This window comes from Schistocerca piceifrons, chromosome 3, assembly GCF_021461385.2.
Source record: "Schistocerca piceifrons isolate TAMUIC-IGC-003096 chromosome 3, iqSchPice1.1, whole genome shotgun sequence".
Lineage (NCBI taxonomy): Eukaryota > Metazoa > Arthropoda > Insecta > Orthoptera > Acrididae > Schistocerca > Schistocerca piceifrons.
In genome coordinates this window covers 528,593,933-528,614,891 of record NC_060140.1, presented here as the reverse complement: position 1 = coordinate 528,614,891, position 20,959 = coordinate 528,593,933, and the positions used below count along the sequence as shown (strand labels likewise).

The window sequence follows — 20,959 nt, the reverse complement described above, 5'->3', positions numbered from 1 at the left end:
GAGAGAAAAATTCGGTTTCCAATTAGTCTTCACCAGTTACCAACCCTACAAGAGGGAGGAGAGAATTTCGTATTCAAAACTCCCAAAGAAAGAAGGTCAAGGTTTGCCGAAATGTGTTGGATGTTCAAGAGAGAATTTCACATACCCAACAGGATTCATCTTCATCGCCACCAGAAGCTGCGTCAGAGGAATAAAACGCACCTCCAACATCAAGTTTTGCGACCCTAAATCTGTGAAGAGAGGGAAATGGATCAGGTGCGGTAAGTGCAAGGAGTGACTTCACAAAATTTGTTTAAGGTTGCTGGTAGTTGCCAATTCTATTGTGGGAAATGCACCTAACAACCACTGGAGCAGTTATACGTGTTATCATCCGTATTGTGTATAATCGTATAATAGTTTACAATAGTTTACGTAGCCCCGTTATGATTCAAACAGCCCCAAACATTATTAATTTTTCCTCTTTAGAAGTGCTAATTATTTATTGAAACCACGGCCGGTTTCAGGACGTTAGAAGCCCATCTCCACGTGTACGGAATTATTGTATTTGGTAACACACAGCTTGTGGTCGGGCCAGTCAATGTAAGGGCCTCCAAATCTCTGCATTTAGGCGGAAACTGCCCGCCGTCGGGCAACCACCAACCACGTCAGTTGCATTGACTTGTCCTACCACACGTTATGCGCTACCAAATACAGTAATTTCATGCGCTTGAAAATGGCAGTTTAACGTCCCGAATCCGGTCATAATTTAAATAAATAACTAGTACAACGGAACTGGATCTTTTTAAATTAACTAATTACGTCTGTAAGTTGCAGATGTCCTACATATCAAATCTTTTATTTTTCTGTTGTTTCAAAATTTTAAATTTTACTATTTACAGTGAAGATATATCTTGAAGCAATATACATTTATCATACGAAACTTGTAACTTGGATATATTCATCATTACAGTTTAACATGTGTAGTAAAATATTCACTACCCCTATGGAGCCAAAAAATTTGAAATGATTAATTTGGCCCCATTATGCCCCATAGTAAGAAAAATACATTACTAAATTTGTAGGTAATTTGGGGACATAGAGGGTAAAAAATTTACTAGACAGGAGCCATCGCTGGTAAAATGTCTTACTCGGCTGGGCACTCATTAGAAATGAACCTTTTCCCATAACATTTTGAGCAGTAAAATTGTCAGTGTATAAAACAGGATAATTGAACTTATTTTGCATGTAAAATTCTACTGGGGACATAAGTGTAATTCACTAATGCGTAACTTATATGACTTGCTTTCAATAAAATATAGAGTAATAATATTTACTTTGGTGTAGTAATAATGAAATATTTTCCTACCTTTAGTGCTCTAGGGTTAATAGCGAGCTGTGTAAATGGTTTCATTTCTTTTTATTTTTGTATCTGCATCTATACTCTGGAAGTCATCTCACGGTTTGTGGCGCAGGGCACGTTGTGTACCACTTGTGGTTCATCTTTTCCTTTTCCAGTCGTGTATGGTTCGCAGGAAGAAAAATTATTAGTAAGCCTCTCTGTGGATAGAATGTTCCTAATTTTATCTTCCTGGTTTCTTCGCGAGATATACCTAGCAGTAAACAATATGTTGGTTGAGTCTTCTCGGATCTTACACTCAAGGCTTTTTAACAGCAGGCCATACAGTGATGCAGGACTACTCGGTTGCAGCGTCTCCCACTGGAGCTGAACGGGCATCTCTGTGACCCTTTCGTTCTTACTGTAACGAAACGTGCAGCTCTTCTTTCGATCTTCTCTATTTCCGCTATCAATTCTATCTAGCCCTGAGCCCAGGCTGACGAACAGTACTGAAGTACTGATCAAACAAGAGTTTACCAAACTACCTCCATTGTTGATGGAATACATTTCCTGAGGATTCTTCCATTGAATCTGTCTGGCATCTGCCTAACTCACGATTAATTTTATATGGTCGTTCCACTTCAAATCGACCCCTACGCTTACTCCTATATTTTATGGCTGTAATTGCTTCCACTGATTGTTCTGTAATTGTGTAATCATATAATAAAGCGTCTCTCTGTTTCTGTATATGGAATACGTTACGGCCGGCCGAAGTGGCCGTGCGGTTAAAGGCGCTACAGTCTGGAACTGCAAGACTGCTACGGTCGCAGGTTCGAATCCTGCCTCGGGCATGGATGTTTGTGATGTCCTTAGGTTAGTTAGGTTTAACTAGTTCTAAGTTCTAGGGGACTAATGACCTCAGCAGTTGAGTCCCATAGTGCTCAGAGCCAGCCAATACGTTACGTTATGTGGAGGGTCAGCTGGCACTCCCCGCATCAATCGCCGATCCTCTGAATGTCTTCCTGCATTTCGCTACCATTTTCGAGAGTTGCGACAACTCTGTATACAACAGCACCATCAGCGAAAAGCGTCATGGAGGTTCCGACGTTGCACACTAGGTCGTTTATAAACAGGGGGCAGCAGCTAAGACACGTCACTCCAGATATATCCATAAAGAATAAATATATCGAGATGCGGTTTTCGTGAAGTTACAGCGAACAATATAGCCGATTTATTGACGTTTGCAAGTAATATTTATCGTTTATACTCACCGAGTTGCTACACCTATTTCGTATTTTCTAATGGAACTATGTTCTTTTTCTCTGTGACATTTGGAAAAAGCTTTTAAGATAACTTCAGCGGCATGACATGTATGGAACTTGATCCAATAGTATCAAGATGGTAGCACCGATAACCAATATCCCGCCATCAGAAGAAGTTTCACAAATGGTCGCCCTGTTATACCAGATGTAAGCAAACGCTTAACCCAGATACTGTTTGTGTGTTTGTTATCACGGCTGTCATACCAAGTGGTCGAAATGTTGACTGATATACGCTATAAAGTGATTCTGTAGAAATAATAACAGTCCAGACTGAATTCCGTTTCGAGCTAACGGCAACACAGTCCCATGTTGTAGGGCATTTCGTGCCTTCGGAAGTCGTCCGTGTTTCCTAAAACACCTCTTGTATTAATTTTCGCCACAGATAAAAGCGTAGAAGTGTTAAGTTTTGTTGGTGTGTAGACCATTTTGTGCCTTCATAAAGACCGTTCCAGTACTCTCTAGATGTTAAGAGGGTCTGTCATTAGATGTGCGGAATTAGAGGTACATTCGGTATGTTGGTACCACTGCCTTACGTCCAATGAGATGTGTTCCAATAACTGCGGCAGCGGCATGTCTTAGGAAATTGAGATACTTGAGCGTATTTAGATTCACATCAAGGAAATTGGGACCAATGATGGGGTCTTTAAAAACAAGCATCAAACACTGATATACCAAAAGCGTTGCCTTCATGCAATTCTTTGGATCAGAGTGGATTTTCAACCACGATTAGTGCTTTTTGCGAAAATTAACTTTACCATGTTTTGTAAACGATGCTATTTCCTTGAACAAAATTTTTCATAGATATGCTGCATCGTGTTGCACTTTTCGTAGATAACATTCGGAGAACTGTTGCTAATTTTGGAAGTCCTTTCCACGAAGCTATACATACTACGAGATGTGAAGGGGATGGAATGCAGTGTTCGCGGAACACTCGTTTGGTTGACCCCTCTCATACTTCCGAGATTCGTCTTAGTGATATTTGCAATGTGTGGTATCGCTGCTAAAATGTCAGGTTCATTTCTTTCCTCAGTTGCTCTTCCTTTTTCCTGGTTCTTAATTCGCCACCCTTCCAGTTTTTAGAACTTTTTGTAATGTTATCTCTAGCAAATAATGGCGCCGCTGCTCTAATCATTTAGTGGCATTTGCCGTAAAGGATATTTACTTTTTCCACTGTAGTACCGTTAGACGTTGTGAATATATCAACAGCTTTACGATCAGGTTATCTGATAGACACAGCACCAGAACACAGACTGATGGGCTTCAAACGCATAGGTAAACCCATGTGCCAACCTTTTCATCTCAGAATAGCACCTGCAAACTACGTCCTCAATTATTTTCTCGACGTATTCCAATCTCTAGTCTCCCTCTACAGTTTTTAACCTCCATGTCCTATCATCCCGTTCCTTATTTTCAGTATTTTCCATATATTCGTTTCCACGCAGATTCTGCGGAAAAACTCATTCCTTACCTCATCAGTCCATCTACTTTTCAACGTTCTTCTGTAGCACCACACGACAAATGCTTCGACACTCTTCCGTTTTCCCACAGTCCATGTTTCACTACCATGCAATGCTGTGTTCAAAACACACATCAACAGAAATAACTTCCTCAAATTAATGCCAGTGTTTAATAATAGTAGACTTCTCCTGTCCAGGAATTTTTTTTTCCTGTGCTACTCAGTTTCTTATATCATTTTACTCTATCCGTTATTGGTTATTGCTTACATTTGGTGTACCAAGGCAGACGTTTGTGGAACCTATTCTTCTGACTGCAGTACAGTGGTTTACAGCGCTGTTGTTTGGAAACTAGTTGGTCAAGTCCCATACATGTTACGTCGTTGAAGATATCCCAGAAGATTCTTTCAATGCCGCAGAAAAGTACATAGTTCCATCAGAATAAAACGAAATCGGCGTAGTAATTCGGCGACTATAAACGATAAAAATTACTTGCAAACCTCGGGAAAATCGCCATAATTCGGCGAAAGCCGTATCTCGATATATTTTTTCATTATGGATAGGTTTGGAGTGGGCTGTCGTAGCTGCCTCGCCCTGCATATTATAAAAATAAATTGTCCTGTAATACTCCCTTGGATCACGCCAGAAATTACTTTTACTGCGTATTTCCTAGCATTAATTGATATTTAAACGAGATCTGCCTTTTAATATACCAAGCGAAAATAATAATTCTGCTTTTCCCCCACTATTGTTCACCGACGATCCTTTCTGGATCCTCAGACAAAATTTTCAGCGCCAATGGTATGTCTTGCATTAAGAGAATTTAGATGTGCTACAATCGGAAGTATACTCTGAGATGCATTAATATGTTTTCATCTGACAGATGGTGGATAATAATTTTTATAAGAAGGCAAGAAACATCGTTGTGGCTATACAAAGATTTTTGTTAAAATCACTACCGCTTTCACGGAAATTTAGGCGCATCCACAAGTGGTCTAGGCCGGCCGGTGTGGCAGAGCGGTTCTAGGCGCTTTAGTCTGGAACAGCGCGACCGCTACGGTCGCAGGTTCGAATCCTACCTCGGGCACGGATGTGTGTGATGTCCTTAGGTCAGTTAGGTTTAATTAGTTCTAACTTCTAGGGGACTGATCACCTCAGCTGTTAAGTCCCATAGTGCTCGGAGCCATTTGAACAAGTGGTCTAAACGGGGATTAGAAAGGAAATATTTTACAATTTTATCATTGATTTAGTAACTATCGCTAAGGGGAGTAGAAACGTCCTGTGCATTAGGTGTTTATACAAATAGTGTCCTTAACAATATTTTACGCTGTTCTCAAGCCTGTCCCGACCCTTCACGTCGTTGGTAAATTAAAAACCCAATAGAAGCGTTTGTCCAGTTGATCAAAAGCGGGTGTCTCTAATACAAAACAAAACGAAGATGTGGTGAGGAGGAAATGAAATAAGCCCAACAAACCTTGGCGAAAATTTATATAAGCAACAACGGAAATACACCATATTGTCAGCTAGGAGGAACACTAGAAGGAACACTAAACTAACAATAGGGCCCTATGGAAGCAGCGATAGGGGAAGCTACACTGGACGTGGTATCCGAAAACCCAGCGACATGGCACTGGACAAAGTGGGGCTAGTGCACGGAAGGACGAATCTTGAGAGTGGGAGACGCTGTACATAGATATAAATTACAGTTTAAATCAGCCAGTAATATAAAACATGGACGAGGTATTGATAGAAAACTAATACAATAAATTCCGTATGATGCACACTACTAATATTTATAATTGATTTTATACCACGCAGTTTGGAATCCAACAGAATATTTGTAAACATTAAAAGTTTTATGTGGAGCAAAATACTTCGTCGAAAAATAAGGGAAATTGGCTGTCTATTTATGTAGTCAACATCCGTGTAGATGTTTAAGGTGAGCCCAGGAGATTTCTATAAAGCTCGAAAAATCAATTTTTCTCATAAAATATTAAGGTTGACACCCTTATTTTCAAACATATGATTTGTACATTGTCGTGTATGTCCTTCGTTGGATCTCCTGTTTCGCGTTAATGCGCACTTAATGCTGATCCTGAATTCGCACAGTTGGTATGCTCTTTAAACAGAGTTGAAAAACTTTGCTGACAAGAAATGCAGTAGACATCCTACAACGAATCATACTTTCATGTGAATATAATAAGCCGAAGTTATGTTTTTCGAAACATTTGCCTATTCTGTCAAAAATATTTCCCCATCTCCAAAGAATGGACTCCAGTGGTCCTTCCTTTAAGTAGAAGCTCTATTTTTTATTGCGATACGAGGACTGACGGCTTTTGGTTGGGACGAAAACTGTCCCGCACTGTGATTCATACACAGAAAAAACAAAATGGAGTTGTGGGACATAAATGAAAGTTGTTGGTCGTCTCTAAAAATCAGGTTTGCTTGAAGTACGTGCTGCAACGATCGTGCGCGTTAGTTAGCTTTGAGACTGGGCGTGGTGAGTTGATGTTAGTCGAGAATGCCTTTAGGCTTCAAAGACGCCATTATCAACAGCTCACCTCACGAGGTCGTATAATATGGCTACGAAGCCGAATGTTCCTTGAGAAGTACTGCAGAAAGACTTGGCAAGAACGTAGGCACTGTACATGAGAATACTGGCAGCGGTGGTTACGAGAAGGTACTGTCGCAAGAAGACCGGTCTCAGACGGCCACGTGGCATTAGCGAGAGCGAAGAGGGTTGGGTTGATTTGGGGGAAGAGACCAAACAGCGAGGTCATCGGTCTCATCGGATTATGGAAGGATAGGGAAGGAAGTCGGTCGTGCGCTTCCAAAGGAACCATACCGGAATTGGCTTGAAGCGATTTTGAGGAATCACGGAGAACCTAAATCAGGATGGCCGGACACTGTATTGAACCATCGTCCTCCCGAATGTGAGTCCGGTGTGCTAACCACTGCGCCACCTCGCTCGGTCGATAGCGTAGACCATCGTGTTCTGCGTACGGCTTTGGCGCATCGTACTGCGTCTGCAACAGCACTTTGAGCAGCAGATGGTACCATAGTGACACAATGAACAGTTACAAATCGGTCACTTCAAGGACACGCCAAGCTAGACAACGTGTAAGGTGCATTCCACTGACTCCAAACACATCGCCGTTTGCGCCTTCAGTAATATCAAGCGAAGTTCATTTGAGGGCATGGTGGACGTCTGTTATGTTTTCAAATGAAAGCTAGTTCTGCCTCTGTGCCAGTGATGGCAGTGTGTGGTTAGAAGGATGTCATTTGAGGGCCTGCAACCAACCTGTCACCGTGCTGGACACACTGGACCTACACCTGGAGTTACGGTTACGGTCTGGAAAGCGATTTTGTATGACAGCAGGAGCAATCTCACAGTTGTCCCACGCATCCTGACTGCAAATTTGTAAGTGAAGCTGGTAATTCGACCTGTTGTGCTGCCTGTCATGAACAACATTCCAGGCGGTATCCAACAAGATATGCGTTGCTAGTCATGAACAGCATTCCAGAGGGTGTCCTTCAACAAGATAGCGCTTCTCCACAGATCACTGTTGTAGCCCACCATGCTGTGCATAATATCGACATGTTGCTTTGGCCTACTCGAGTACTAGATCTGTCTCCAATCGAGAGAATATGGTACAGTATCGGACGACAACTTAAGATGACCTTACCCCATAGAAAAATAATTATCAAAATCTGAACTGTGAAGTCCACCAAAATTCTAATTGTAAAACCAAACTATTTTCTATATTGCTCAATTGTTACAATCCCACTTTATTTATGAAATAAAAAAAAAACGAATGTTTACGAGAAACTGTTCTGAGAATAAAAATGGTTCAAATGGCTCTGAGCACTATGGGACTTAACTTCTGAGGTCATCAGTCCCCTAGAACTTAAAAGTACTTAAACCTAACGAGCCTAAGGACATCACACGCATCCATGCCCGAGGTCGGATTCGAACCTGTGACCGTAGCGGTCGCGCGGCTCCATACTGTAGCGCCTAGAACCGCTCGGCCAGCTCTGAGAATAGCCCGAGTCAAAATTGTGTATGTACCCTTCGAAACTTTAAACACATCAAAGACAATATCTGACCGATTTTAGAAAAGGTGACAAAATTACATGAATCACATACAACAATAATTACATGACCTCTGGGCGAATTCATCATACTTTTACCACTTTTGAGTACAAACAGGATCTCTAAACACTACGACTCTTATCAATAAAACAGCAAAGCTCTTAATATTGTGTAAACATTCCCAACGTGTTTTGACAACTGACCTAGGTTTCGCGCACATGGCAGGAAATGCATCAACGGTGTAATAGCAGCTTTTATGTCATTGGTCGGATCTCAGGCAATTACGGCGGTGGCCGTAATATACGCTCGCAGCCGTCATTCGAGACAAAATACACACTATCACATTGGTATACTCATAACAATACATAAAATCACCTAAATTAATGCGGCTGCAATAATTTTGACATGCAAGGAGAAATAATTCCAATGAGAAGAAGAAGTTTATATTCACTTGTATTTCAACAATGACTACAGTGCAACTATTAGTTTAGTAACGGTACTTTTTGATACGTGGAATTTACTGGTATTAAAGAAAACGTGGAAGGGAGGACCCGCCAATGTAACCTTTTCACACAACCTGTTTATTTAACAATATATACATTTGTTTTCTTTAAAAATTAACAAATTCATGAAGTACGTACGCTTTTACAACACAAACCAAAACAAGAATAACATGACAATAATTACAACGGTCTGGATCTGCAGCCCGCCTGTTATCGGATGAAATTCACTACTGCGCTGGACACAGTTTCTCTTATTAAATGCCCTTCTGCAACACATGAAAACATAAGCAATATTGATGAGAACAGTGTTTTAATTACTCAGACAAGACGTTAATTTTTTTTAATTTGGAAACTGTATGTCGAAAGATCCGGGGTTAAGATGCGCACCTATGCCTAAAAGTTAAACAAATTAGGAAACAATTATGACCATGATAAAGCTTGTTTCAAAGTGAGCAACCTTTTCATTTCAATCAGCAACCAAAGTTTCACTGGATCTCAACTCGCCCGTTTTGACAATCTTATTCTGACCTCAGCACTGGTGACAGTTGGCTGCTAATATGTCAAAAGTTAAGCTGCGTGTCAGTTATGAAGGCTGCTTGTCAGTTATGAAGGCTGCTCTGATGGAACGTTTTGAAAGATTACGTATGAGCACTTATTGCAAGAGAAATCACTCGGCGAAACCACAAGATCCAATTAAAAGTACACCAATAAATACCAGGTCTTTCAAAAACAGAAACTGACAGTTTAGTACAATAGGTAGTTCAGATTATCTCAGATGCAATTGCTATCAAGGAATTGTACCGGTTAACATCTAAAACTAACCACAAGACCCCTGTTTGTTTAACGTCAACTTGTGCCTTAGTAGAGTTGTTACGAGTGTATTTGCGATCAGGGGCTGATTCATTAAAACATTAATGATCGGGTGTAAACTAAAAAGGAAGGTCAATATAATACCAGAACAAATTTTCAAACGACAACTAGTGTATAGTAGAATACTACGGTCTGTGTTTACGATCACAGAGCCGACCGAGTAAAAGTCTGAGTGTCGGGTACAAACCAGAAAATAATTAGGGGATCGGATAGACAATGACACCAATCACAACGAGGATTACAGGATGCTACTGCCCTTTATCAGCAAGCCGTTGCATGGATCCATGGTGCGTCGCGGCGGCTACTGAGCGGTGCCGATGACAGCCAGGTAGAGGGGGGCAGCCAGGCCACGAGCGGTCGTCCGATACGAATGTTGCCAACCAACCGACGGGATGTCGGCCTGTTGCTTGTAGTCGACGCTGACCCCGGTGAAGTGCTCCGGTATCTTTCCTCTGCGCTGGCCCTCCTTAGGGCGTAGTTCGTTGCTTCGGTCGCTCGGTCCTCGTGACCGCCTCTTGTCGCGACGCTACCGCCAATCCTTAGAGGTTGGTGCCTCCTCACTCTCGCCAGCGAAACTGTACATACATCGGCAAGCAAAGAGCTTCTGAGGACACAACCAACAGATACCAACTCTTTTTCGTAGATATTGGCAAGAGGGATAGTCGATACTACCCTTGAGCTAGTGGCGCCAGACAGGTCTACATACTTAATGGCGCCACGGCTCACTTTTATTTTCGATAGCAGAAAGCAAACATGTTGTTGTTGTTGTTGTTGTGGTCTTCAGTATTGAGACTGGTTTGATGCAGCTCTCCATGCTACTCTATCCTGTGCAAGCTTCTTCATCTCCCAGTACCTACAGCAACCTACATCCTTCTGAATCTTCTTGGTGTATTCATCTCTTGGTCTCCCTCTACGATTTTTACCCTCCACGCTGCCCTCCAATGCTAAATTGGTGATCCCTTGATGCCTCAGAACATGTCCTACCAATCGATCCCTTCTTATAATCAAGTGCCGGCTGCGGTGGCCGTGCGGTTCTGGCGCTGCAGTCCGGAACCGCGGGACTGCTACGGTCGCAGGTTTGAATCCTGCCTCGGGCATGGGTGTGTGTGATGTCCTTAGGTTAGTTAGGTTTAAGTAGTTCTAAGTTCTGGGGGACTTATGACCTAAGATGTTGAGTCCCATAGTGCTCAGAGCCATTTGAACCATTATTCTAGTCAAGTTGTGCCACAAACTTCTCCTCTCCCCAAACCTATTAAGTACCTCCTCATTAGTTATGTGATCAACCCATCTAATCTTCAGCATTCTTCTGTAGCACCACATTTCGAAAGCTTCTATTCTCTTCCTTTCCAAACTATTTATCGTCTATGTTTCACTTCCATACATGGCTACACTCCATACAAATACTTTCAGAAACTACTTCCTGACATTTGAATCTATACTCGATATTAACAAATTTCTTTTCTTCAGAAACGCTTCCTTGCCATTGCCAGTCTACGTTTTATATCCTCTCTACTTCGACCATCATCAATTATTTTTCTCCCCAAATACCAAAACTCCTTTACTACTTTAAGCGTCTCATTTCCTAATCTAATACCCTCAGCATCTCCCGAATTAATTCGACTACATTCCATTACCCTCGTTTTGCTTTTGTTGATGTTCATCTTATATCCTCCTTTCAAGACGCTATCCATTCCGTTCAACTGCTCTTCCAAGACTTTTGCTGTCTCTGACAGAATTACAATGTCATCGGCGAACCTCAAGGTTTTTATTTCTTCTCCAAGGATTTTAATACCTACTCCTAATATTTCTTTTGTTTCCTTCACTGCTTGCTCAATTCACAGATTGAATAACATCGGGGAGAGGCTACAACCCTGTCTCACTCCCTTCCTAACAACTGTTTCCCCTTAATGCCTCTCAACTCTTATTACTGCCATTTGGTTTCTGTACAAATTGCAAATAGCCTTTCGTTCCCTGTATGTTATCCCTGCCACCTTCAGAATCTGAAAGAGAGTATTCCAGTCAACATTGTCAAAAGCTTTCTCTAAGTCTACAAATGCTAGAAACGTAGGTTTGCCTTTCCTTAATCCAGCTTCCACGATAAGTAGTAGGGTCAGTATTGCCTCACGTGTTCCATAATTATTTTGAATAGAGTTCATAATTCTACTAGTTTTAATAGAGAAAGAAAGTCTTCAGATCAGGGGATGGCGTTCGGCGAAATACCTTAACTTTTCGTTGCATACGACGCGTTGCGCTGGGCAGCACGACCTCGGCAGGTTATGATGTGAACAGGATACAGGCCGTTGCGCTTGTTAATCTTCTCCGGTGAAACGTGAAAGAAGTTTATGCACAGCTGTACCAGTAATCCAGTGGCGATTAACATACGGCAAGACGCTGGTGTGCGACCATTGTTGACATGCCCCCTCTTGCAAAACACATTACGTAGACAGCGTTTGTTTAAACGCTTTGTGCACTGTACGTGACGCTTTCGTCCACAGCTACACAGTTCGTCACATTCATACAGTCTTAACCACAAATATACAGTTCATAGAATCGTTGTTTCCAGTTTAACGGCTTGATAGTAGGCGAAAAGCAGCAGTTCCACCACCCGAATATCAATGCCAGCAAAGTTCATCCGCATAAAAGCGCTGTTCGTGTCTGTCACAACAAATTCTTGTTAGCGGCGCTTTCACAGTCTGATTTATTTGCTCCTAAAGTTCGCTGGCGACGGCAGTACTTACCGCAGTGGTAAAGCGAACTGACATGCTCACAGTTCCGTATCACTGTCCATACAATTCCGGGAGTTTTTCATAAAAACATAGCGTCATTTTCCCGCGTACGCATCACAGACGCATCGTCCACCATACCTTCTACTACACATCCTATGTTCGACTATCGATATCGCTATCGCTCTCGCCTGTCTACAGATGTTATATCGTTATCGTAAATTAGATTAATCTTTATAAATGTTCTTGACTGCATTTTTCACAATTAATAATATACCAAAAAAGAAATTTACTAACTTTTTCACAGTTACAAAGCAAGAGACATATTTAGCAATTGGCAAATTAAATAATCACAATTACAAAAAAAAAATGGTTCAAATGGCTCTGAGCACTACGGAACTTAACTGCTAAGGTCATCAGTCTCCTATAACTTAGAACTACTTAAACATAACTAACCTAAGGACATCACACACAACTATGCCCGAGGCAGGATTCGAACCTGAGACCTTAGCGATCGCGTGGTTACAGACTGTAGCGCCTAGAAGCGCTCGGCCACTCCGACCGGCAATCACAATTACATCTTTACATTTAAAAACCATAGTAGTACGTTACATCGTCGTAATTACATATGCTGGTAGGAGAAAAAAAATAGATAACGATAGAAATCGTGCAAAAAAATGTATATACGTAATCAGCAATGCCTTCACAAACTCCAGCGTCATCCACGAACAGCCGTAACCGTTCCTGTGCTGGCGGACGTAGTGCAACAGTCGTACAGCTCGATCCCACAGAGTGATTTCCGACATCTGTACAACACAGTGCATGCTTGCAATCAACATTCTAGCGGTACACTGGTTATTAATGTGGCAGCATTTCACATTTGCAATGGCATATCTCGCGCTTACGTTAGCGTCTGATCTTGCGCTGTTAGACACTTAATTACTCTGCATTAATAATTGTTTGGTGTTGCGATTTTTTTCCGTCATTGTATTTAATGTTATTTACAGGAATGTTGTCGTTATCATTCGAGGATGGTATAAATGGTATTGTCTGAAACTCACTGGTGTTTAATAAGCCTTAACATCGTGAACGCTATCCTTCCGGTCAGCAGACGGCCACTTGGGTGACCGGGCATAATGCGTCCGCATAAGCCAGAAGCCACAGGGAGCCGACCCGCTAAATGCGTAATTGCCGGTAGCGGTCTGCTCATTGCTTGGCTCGTTGAACAGAAGCAATGAGGCCTAGGTGCCAACCGGCTGGCGACCGGTTCCTGTTGTTGCTTACACGTCGGCTGCAGCCTTTTAATTGTGTGTACTTTATTTTTAGAAGGCGGTATTGTTAGTCTCATCTCGGCACCCGAGTAGTAATTTGGTGGTGTCCGAACATGGGTGAAACCATAAGCCGCTCGTAGGCTCCAGCAGCCTACGCGACCGTATGGGGATGAGGGTGTCGGTGGAGTTTGTAATTTTCTCCCGCACATGGCGCCACACACCGACGGTTCCGCAGGCATTCCTGGACAGTGAATTATGTGTGTCAAGGACACGTGTGAATATGTAGGCTGCGAACAACAAAAACGTAATACAAGATTTGTTGCATTTATTGTGCTTGAAGATTATCCTCAAACTGCAGTCATGTTTTAAATAAGGTAAGCAATACTGAAAGGATACAATATTGAAAATCCAGAATGAGATTTTCACTCTGCAGCGGAGTGTGCGCTGACATGAAACTTCCTGGCAGATTAAAACTGTGTGCCCGACCGAGACTCGAACTCGGGACCTTTGCCTTTCGCGGACAAGTGCTCTACCATCTGAGCTACCGAAGCACGACTCACGCCCGGTACTCACAGCTCTACTTCTGCCAGTATCTCGTCTCCTACCTTCCAAACTTTACAGAAGCTCTCCTGCGAACCTTGCAGAACTAGCACTCCTGAAAGAAAGGATATAGCGGAGACATGGCTTAGCCACAGCCTGGGGGATGTTTCCACAATGAGATTTTCACTCTGCAGCGGAGTGTGCATCTCTGCGATAAATAATAGATATACACTCATTACTCATTACGGATGCCTTGCTGCTGTGCGCCATTCTGTAAGAATGAAATAGGAAATACTAGTGACATAGGTTACCACAAATTTACGCTTGATAGTAACCGACGAAATACGTGGTTGGGAGTGATTTCTCTAGAAAATGACAGGCCAAATACGCTATCAAATTTAACAGAAGTTTCCAGTCAACATTATACCGAGGCAGATTATAAATCTGATTCCGAAAGAAAGATTTTGAAAACAGGTAGCTTCCTGAAATCTGAACTAAACTTATTGAACTGAAATCGAAAATAATTTTATAACCTTGGCTGTGGACAGTTTTATTGTGTCCTAACTGATGTTCAACTAGCCATAATATATTTTCATGATTTACATTATGGCAATGGAAGATCGGAACTAGTCGAAATTAGTGAAAATTAACATTCAGTGCATCAGCAAACCAGCCAAAGAGAACTCTTGCCAAGTGTAATGCAAGGAAAAACAATTATGCTATACACATCATGTTTTGAGCAACTGTCCTCGGCTAAGTGAAATGCGGTGACGTAGAATTACAAAACTTTCTTGAGGAAAAAGTGGAAAAAACTTAACTTACTAAATGACTGAAAAGAGACTAGCATTCAGAAACTGTATTGTGATGCTCTGATTCCCTAAAAATTGCCACCATGTTTACAAAAATCACTTCTTAAAAAAATGACTCTGTCGTGAAATTATTTAATGAAATGGTAAACGAATGGTCAGTCTATATCTCTGAATCCAATCAAAATAAGTTCAATCACATCTCGACAAGCTGACCCGAACCAATAAAGAAAATTCGTGCCAAATATTTGCCTTTATGAAAAATCGTCATAAATTACGCAGGAGCATGCAATGTAGCGACGAAATTACTCCAATATCTTCACACTTTTCAAATCAGTCTTCCAAAAAGTAGCATCCTCTGTAACTGAATCTCTGTGTTCTAGTCGTTTTTTCCAGATCGCTCAGCGTCGTGGCCAACAGTCGACTCTCATGCTCACTTCTCACTGAATACTACACTGGCAACAACAATGCTACTGACAACCAAAGATCACATTGCTTGTATTCAGAACCTCTGTGGCATAACATATCGGCTAGTGAAGATTTCTGTTTGAAAAATTTCCAGCGACAAACATGAAGTATGACACATCGAATAAAGAGAAAGTTCGCATCACTTTCACTGAAATCCTTTAACTCAGGTGACCACGAATTATTCTTCCAAATATTAAAAGAACATGACCTAGATCTGAAAATTCTTGCAATCAGAAAAAATACCAGCCACTGATCGACACAAAGACCAAAGTTAAATTTATGGGAAAATCTCAGAATCTTTCGAAGTCAAAATGGGAGCAAAACAAGAAGAAGGGCTATTTCCGCCGCTTTTGAACTGTGTCCTTAAGAAGGTGATATACGAATGGTAGAAACAGAAATCAGTCCTCGAAATTGAACAGCCAATCACTTCAGGTAAAGACAAGTCATCCGTAGGTTGCCTAAACGATTTAGCAATCTTAACTCACTACATTTCATCAGCGCAAATTCAGACTGAATTTTCGAAAGCAACTGCAGAAAAAGTCGGCCTCCATGTGCTTTATGAAAAGACAGAAATGAACTGTGACAAACAAGCACCAAAATTCATAGAAATGAAATATGGCAAAATCATACAAGCTCCACACTCCAGACATCGCGGTGAAACCTTTCAGGAAAACAGCATCGAAACAAATGCACACGAAATGCCGAGAGATGGAAACCGTGTGCTGACTTACAGAAAATACCTACGACAAGAAATATGTCTTCAAGCAATCTAAAACATTACAGTACAGTAATTAAACCAGAATCCCTCTATGGATCAGAAAAACTTAATTTGAATAGGAAAGAAGACACTGAGGACGCTGAGAAAAAGGAACGCAGAATGTAGACGAAGAAGACCGACTCAGAGGCGAACAAGTAATCAAACGAAACACGAATGTCTATAGTGACACCATAAAGTGCAGGTTGAAATTCTATGCGCACATTAAAAGAATGAATATTGCAGTGCGTGTGTTGTTCCTTCGGACGTGCACGCATGCACGGAGGAACAGGCACAGCAGTGTAGTATTTATCCGGCAAACCGAGCAAGCGACTTTCAAGTAGATTGTGTCCCCTGTACTGGAATATACGTGACGGATGTAAAAGCACACGTTGTAGACATGTGTTCAACGACTCGTAGAAGTTTGGGTCTGGCCGTGATTCGTGATTGGATAGGCAAATGGTAAGGCAATCGCTCGTTGTAAGAGGGAAATTCGGATTAGAGTCCCGTTCAGGCACTGATTTTCTTTGTCGTCATTCCATTATACAGCTGATGGTTACTCATATTCACAACTGCGAGTTCATTTAACGCAGCGAAAGAACGAATCCAGATACACTTAAAAAGAAAAAGTAGAATTCTTTGACAACAAGAGTAAAGCCAAAGCTAATACTACGAAATGGACTGGCGAATCAAAACTGATCTGAAATTGTTTGGAATTACAGTAGAAGACGTCCAAAACCGCGAAATTATCAGGACCAATACTCACAAATGGTAAGGTGACCAAGAGGAAACACCAAGGGAGACTAGTACAATGTGTCTTGGAGAAATTAAGGAAGCAGTGTGGAGAGGGAGCGAGAGGGGGGCATCAGTTATAACACTCTGTCACATTTGGTGTTTGTGTAGGGTGAAGTAATCGGTGCCCGGGATCAAAACAAGTCAAACACGTGCAGTAAAAATGGACTCTAAAATACGCACATTTCTTGACAGCCACTGGAAGCTCTTTGCTATTACGAATGACCTCCAGAAAGCACCGAACAACCGAAGACACATCGCTCTGTTATTGTCCATACATGCAGTAAACGTTTGTTACTGTTATTACGGTGAACCGACTTCACCGGTCTGAATAAGTGCAATGCACGCATTACTTCTAATGGAATCGGTTTGAGGTATGATAAGTTTTTGAAATGCTTTTATACAGGAGTTTCATCTTGCCTTTACTAGCATACAGGAACTATACAGGACACGGCTCGACGCTCGCTTTCATTTGCCACAGGATAACAGATCCCGCATACCATCTATCAAAATGTGGAATTCTACTTTTAGCGCCCTGTATTTCAGTAATGAGGACATATTGTACACTTAAAACAAGAATTATAGTCCACCCGACAGCACAGCAACTGACTATGTCGCTTAAAAAACTTTTACACTTTCCATTGTGCTCGACGGGTCTTGAAATGGGCTTCCTGAACTTTTCTTCTCAAAATTCAAGAAAATAATTCTGTGCACAGTCCAGATGTTGGCCGTCTTATAATAATTTGTCGTTTAGAGTGCAGAAGCTGTGAAACACTTTCCGCTCTGGAATAATATCAACTAACTCAGTTCTGAGACAAAAATGGTTCAAATGGCTCTAAGCACTATGGGACTTAACATCTGAGCTCATCAGTCCCCTAGACGTAGAACTAAAACCTAACTAACCTAAGGACATCAACACACATCCATGCCTGAGGCAGGATTCGAACCTGCGACCGTAGCAGCAGCGCGGTTCCGCACTGAAACACCAAGAACTACTCGGTCACAGCGACCGGCAGTTCTGAGCCGCTCAAGCTAGTGAAGCCATTGGTTTAAATTAAATGTGAAACTTTTCCACAATTGGCTGTCGACGCAAGAGAGAATGGCGTGATCTGTTGACACAGTGCGGTTGTGTGTGGCAGCGATGTGGGTCTGGTGAGGTAAACATCGTTTTACAAGGGGTCTCTCTGGTATTCTTCGGCCCCTGTATCTGCTAAGAATGCAGTCCCTCACGTGGGCGAAGTTATTGACCGTCCTCGGTCTTAGGTAAACCGGCTCCCTCCACTTGTACGTCGCCAGCGAAAGCTTAACTTGCAGATGCCCACAGGCGCCGGAAGTGCCTGCGTCGGCAGCGTAAAACTTCTTTTTCAACGCTTCTACAGGACTCAGCAATTAATTTCGTTTTTCTCTATTATCTATCGTTGGTAAGGTGGATTAAAATACATCCTGAAGAAGAGAGAAGGAGCAATAGAAGTAGAAACAGGAAGTTGTTGGGCAATAGTTGTTGTGGGCAGAGGTGAGGGAAGGAAGGCAGGTGTTGGACAGTGGAACGCTTGGAAAAATCGCAAAAGAGTGCTATGGGGGTGCAGTCACCAAAACAGGTGGCATCTCAGAGTTAGGGGAGAGCTGCTTAAATTGTTCCACTTTTGATATTTCATTTACTACAGCCTAAACAGTAAGTGACAAAATTATTTAAACAATGTGGTCCTCAACTGCTGGATGTTTTCCTTGGTATCGGATTTAATGAACGGAAATCCTGAGAAGAATTAACACATTACATTTAATTTTCTACACATCTGGAAAGGTATACATTAGGAATCTGGCTAATAATTTGTACCACCAGGTGTATAAATTTTAACACCTTTATGTCCCAGAGCTTAAAGAAGTGTATACTGGTCTAAATTCAAGCAAAGTACCACATTCTTATTTTTACGTCGCTATTTGTATGCATTGCAATACAATTTTTTCACTCCTTTCCCCACCGCTGCGCGCTTTGAATGAATGGTTCAAATGGCTCTGAGCACTATGGGACTTAAATTCTGAGGTCATCAGTCCCCTAGAACTTAGAACTACTTAAACCTAACCAACCTAAGGACTTCACACACATCCATGCCCGAGGCAGGATTCGAACCTGCGACAGTAGCCGTCGCGCGGTTCCAGACTGTAGCGCCTAGAACCGCTCGGCCACCCCGGCCGGCTTGAATGAATGAACACATTCGGTCTTCCTCGCACAACTCGCTGTACTGTTTTACGAATGAGTTTGTATGGTTCCTTCCCCACACAGTCTCCAAAATATTTCCTTTCGTAGGTGGAGATTTTCTCTCGTATGCTTCTGTTAGCCTGCATTTGTATGGACTATTCGACAGCTGACAAGCTCTTAATCTAGGCCATGAAGCATTCTTTGGGTCTTCCGTTATTTATGTTGGATTCGGCGATATTTCTTGAATAGGCACTTTCAGTCCACTTTTTGTTTGCCATGGCTACTTTTGCATTATGGAGCGGTCCATTTCGTTGTGCAGTGTTGAACACACGTTTCCTTACGTCCGACATGCTTAGACCGAACGTCATCCCTTCAAATGTAAGAATATGTTCTTCGAATTCGTTTTCTACCTCGTTGGGAACTTCAATGCGGCCGAAAAGTTTTGTATCTCCGTCTCCCTTTTGCGTTTTTATTTTCAGCATGCCTTTTAGTTACTCACTTAGCTACAGTTTATATCTGTAAAAATTCGTTTAATCCGTGATCCCTATTTACGTATACTGTTACAGCTAAACGTACGTCATCTGTGTTCCGTTTTCCATAGCGCTTTTCTGTTGCCATGATGTAACACAGAATAAGTATTTAAAAACTTACGATAGAGAACGAATTCGAAAATTCACCGAATCATTTTTAAACATTATGTTGCACTAATAACATTTACTTACATTTATGATCATTACGTGACCAAATTTCTTAAATTTTACCGAAAAATATTGCACACTCGCAGCAGTATATTATAAGAAACTTCACCATATTTTCTTTATCATTTTTCCGCAAACGAGCCACAAAAAATACCAATTCATGACTGCTTAAAAATAAACATTATTTCATGTATACTCAGCCCTAAATAAAATATTATGTATGTATGTATGTATGTATGTATGTATGTAGTTTGGATTCCGTAGAAACGTTGGAACACGTGGGGCAATACTGACCTTACGACTTATCTTAGAAAATAGATTAAGGAAAGGCAAACCTACGTTTCTAGCATTTGTAGACTTAGAGAAAGATTTAACAATGTTGACTGGAATACTCTCATTCAAATTCTGACGGTGGCAGGGGTAAAATACAGGGAGCGAAAGGATATTTACAATTTGTGAAGAAACCAAATGGCAGTTACAAGAATCGAGGGGCATAAAAGGGAAGCAGTGGTTGGGAAGAGGGTGAGACAGGGTTGTAGCCTATCCCCGATGTTATTCAATCTGTATATTGGGCAAGCAGTAAAGGAATCAGAAGAAAAATTCGGAGTAGGAATTAAAATCCATGGAAAAGAAATAAAAACTTTGAGTTTCGCCGATGTCATTGTAATTCTGTCAGAGATAGCAAAGGACCTGGAAGAGCAGCTGAACAGAATGGATAGTGTCTTGAAAGGAGGAATTAAGATGAACATCAACAAAAGCAAAACGAGGATAATGGAATGTAGTCGAATTAAGTCGGGTGATGCTGCGGGAATTAGAGTAGGAAAGTAGACGCTTAATGTAGTAAATGAGTTTCGCTATTTGGGGAGAAAAATAACAGATGATGGTCGAAGTAGGGAGGATATAAAACGTAGACTGGCAATGGCAAGGAAAACGTCTCTGAAGAAAAGAAATTTGTTAACATCGAGTATAAATTTAATTGTCAGGAAGTAGTTTCTGAAAGTATTTGTATGGATTGTAGCCATGTATGGAAGTGAAACGTGGACGATAAATAGCTTAGACAAGAAGAGAATAGATGCTTTCGAAGTGTGGTGCTACAGAAGAATGCTGAAGATTAGATGGGTAGGTCACATAACTAATGAGGAAGTATTGAATA

At 41.5% G+C, this 20,959-nt stretch overlaps 1 protein-coding gene across 1 annotated transcript in view; it reads left to right on the top strand.

Moving 5' to 3' along the window:
* LOC124789687 (protein scarlet-like) overlaps nt 1-20,959 on the top strand; it is a 371,381-nt gene that overhangs the window by 171,809 nt on the left and 178,613 nt on the right. The window lies entirely within an intron of this gene.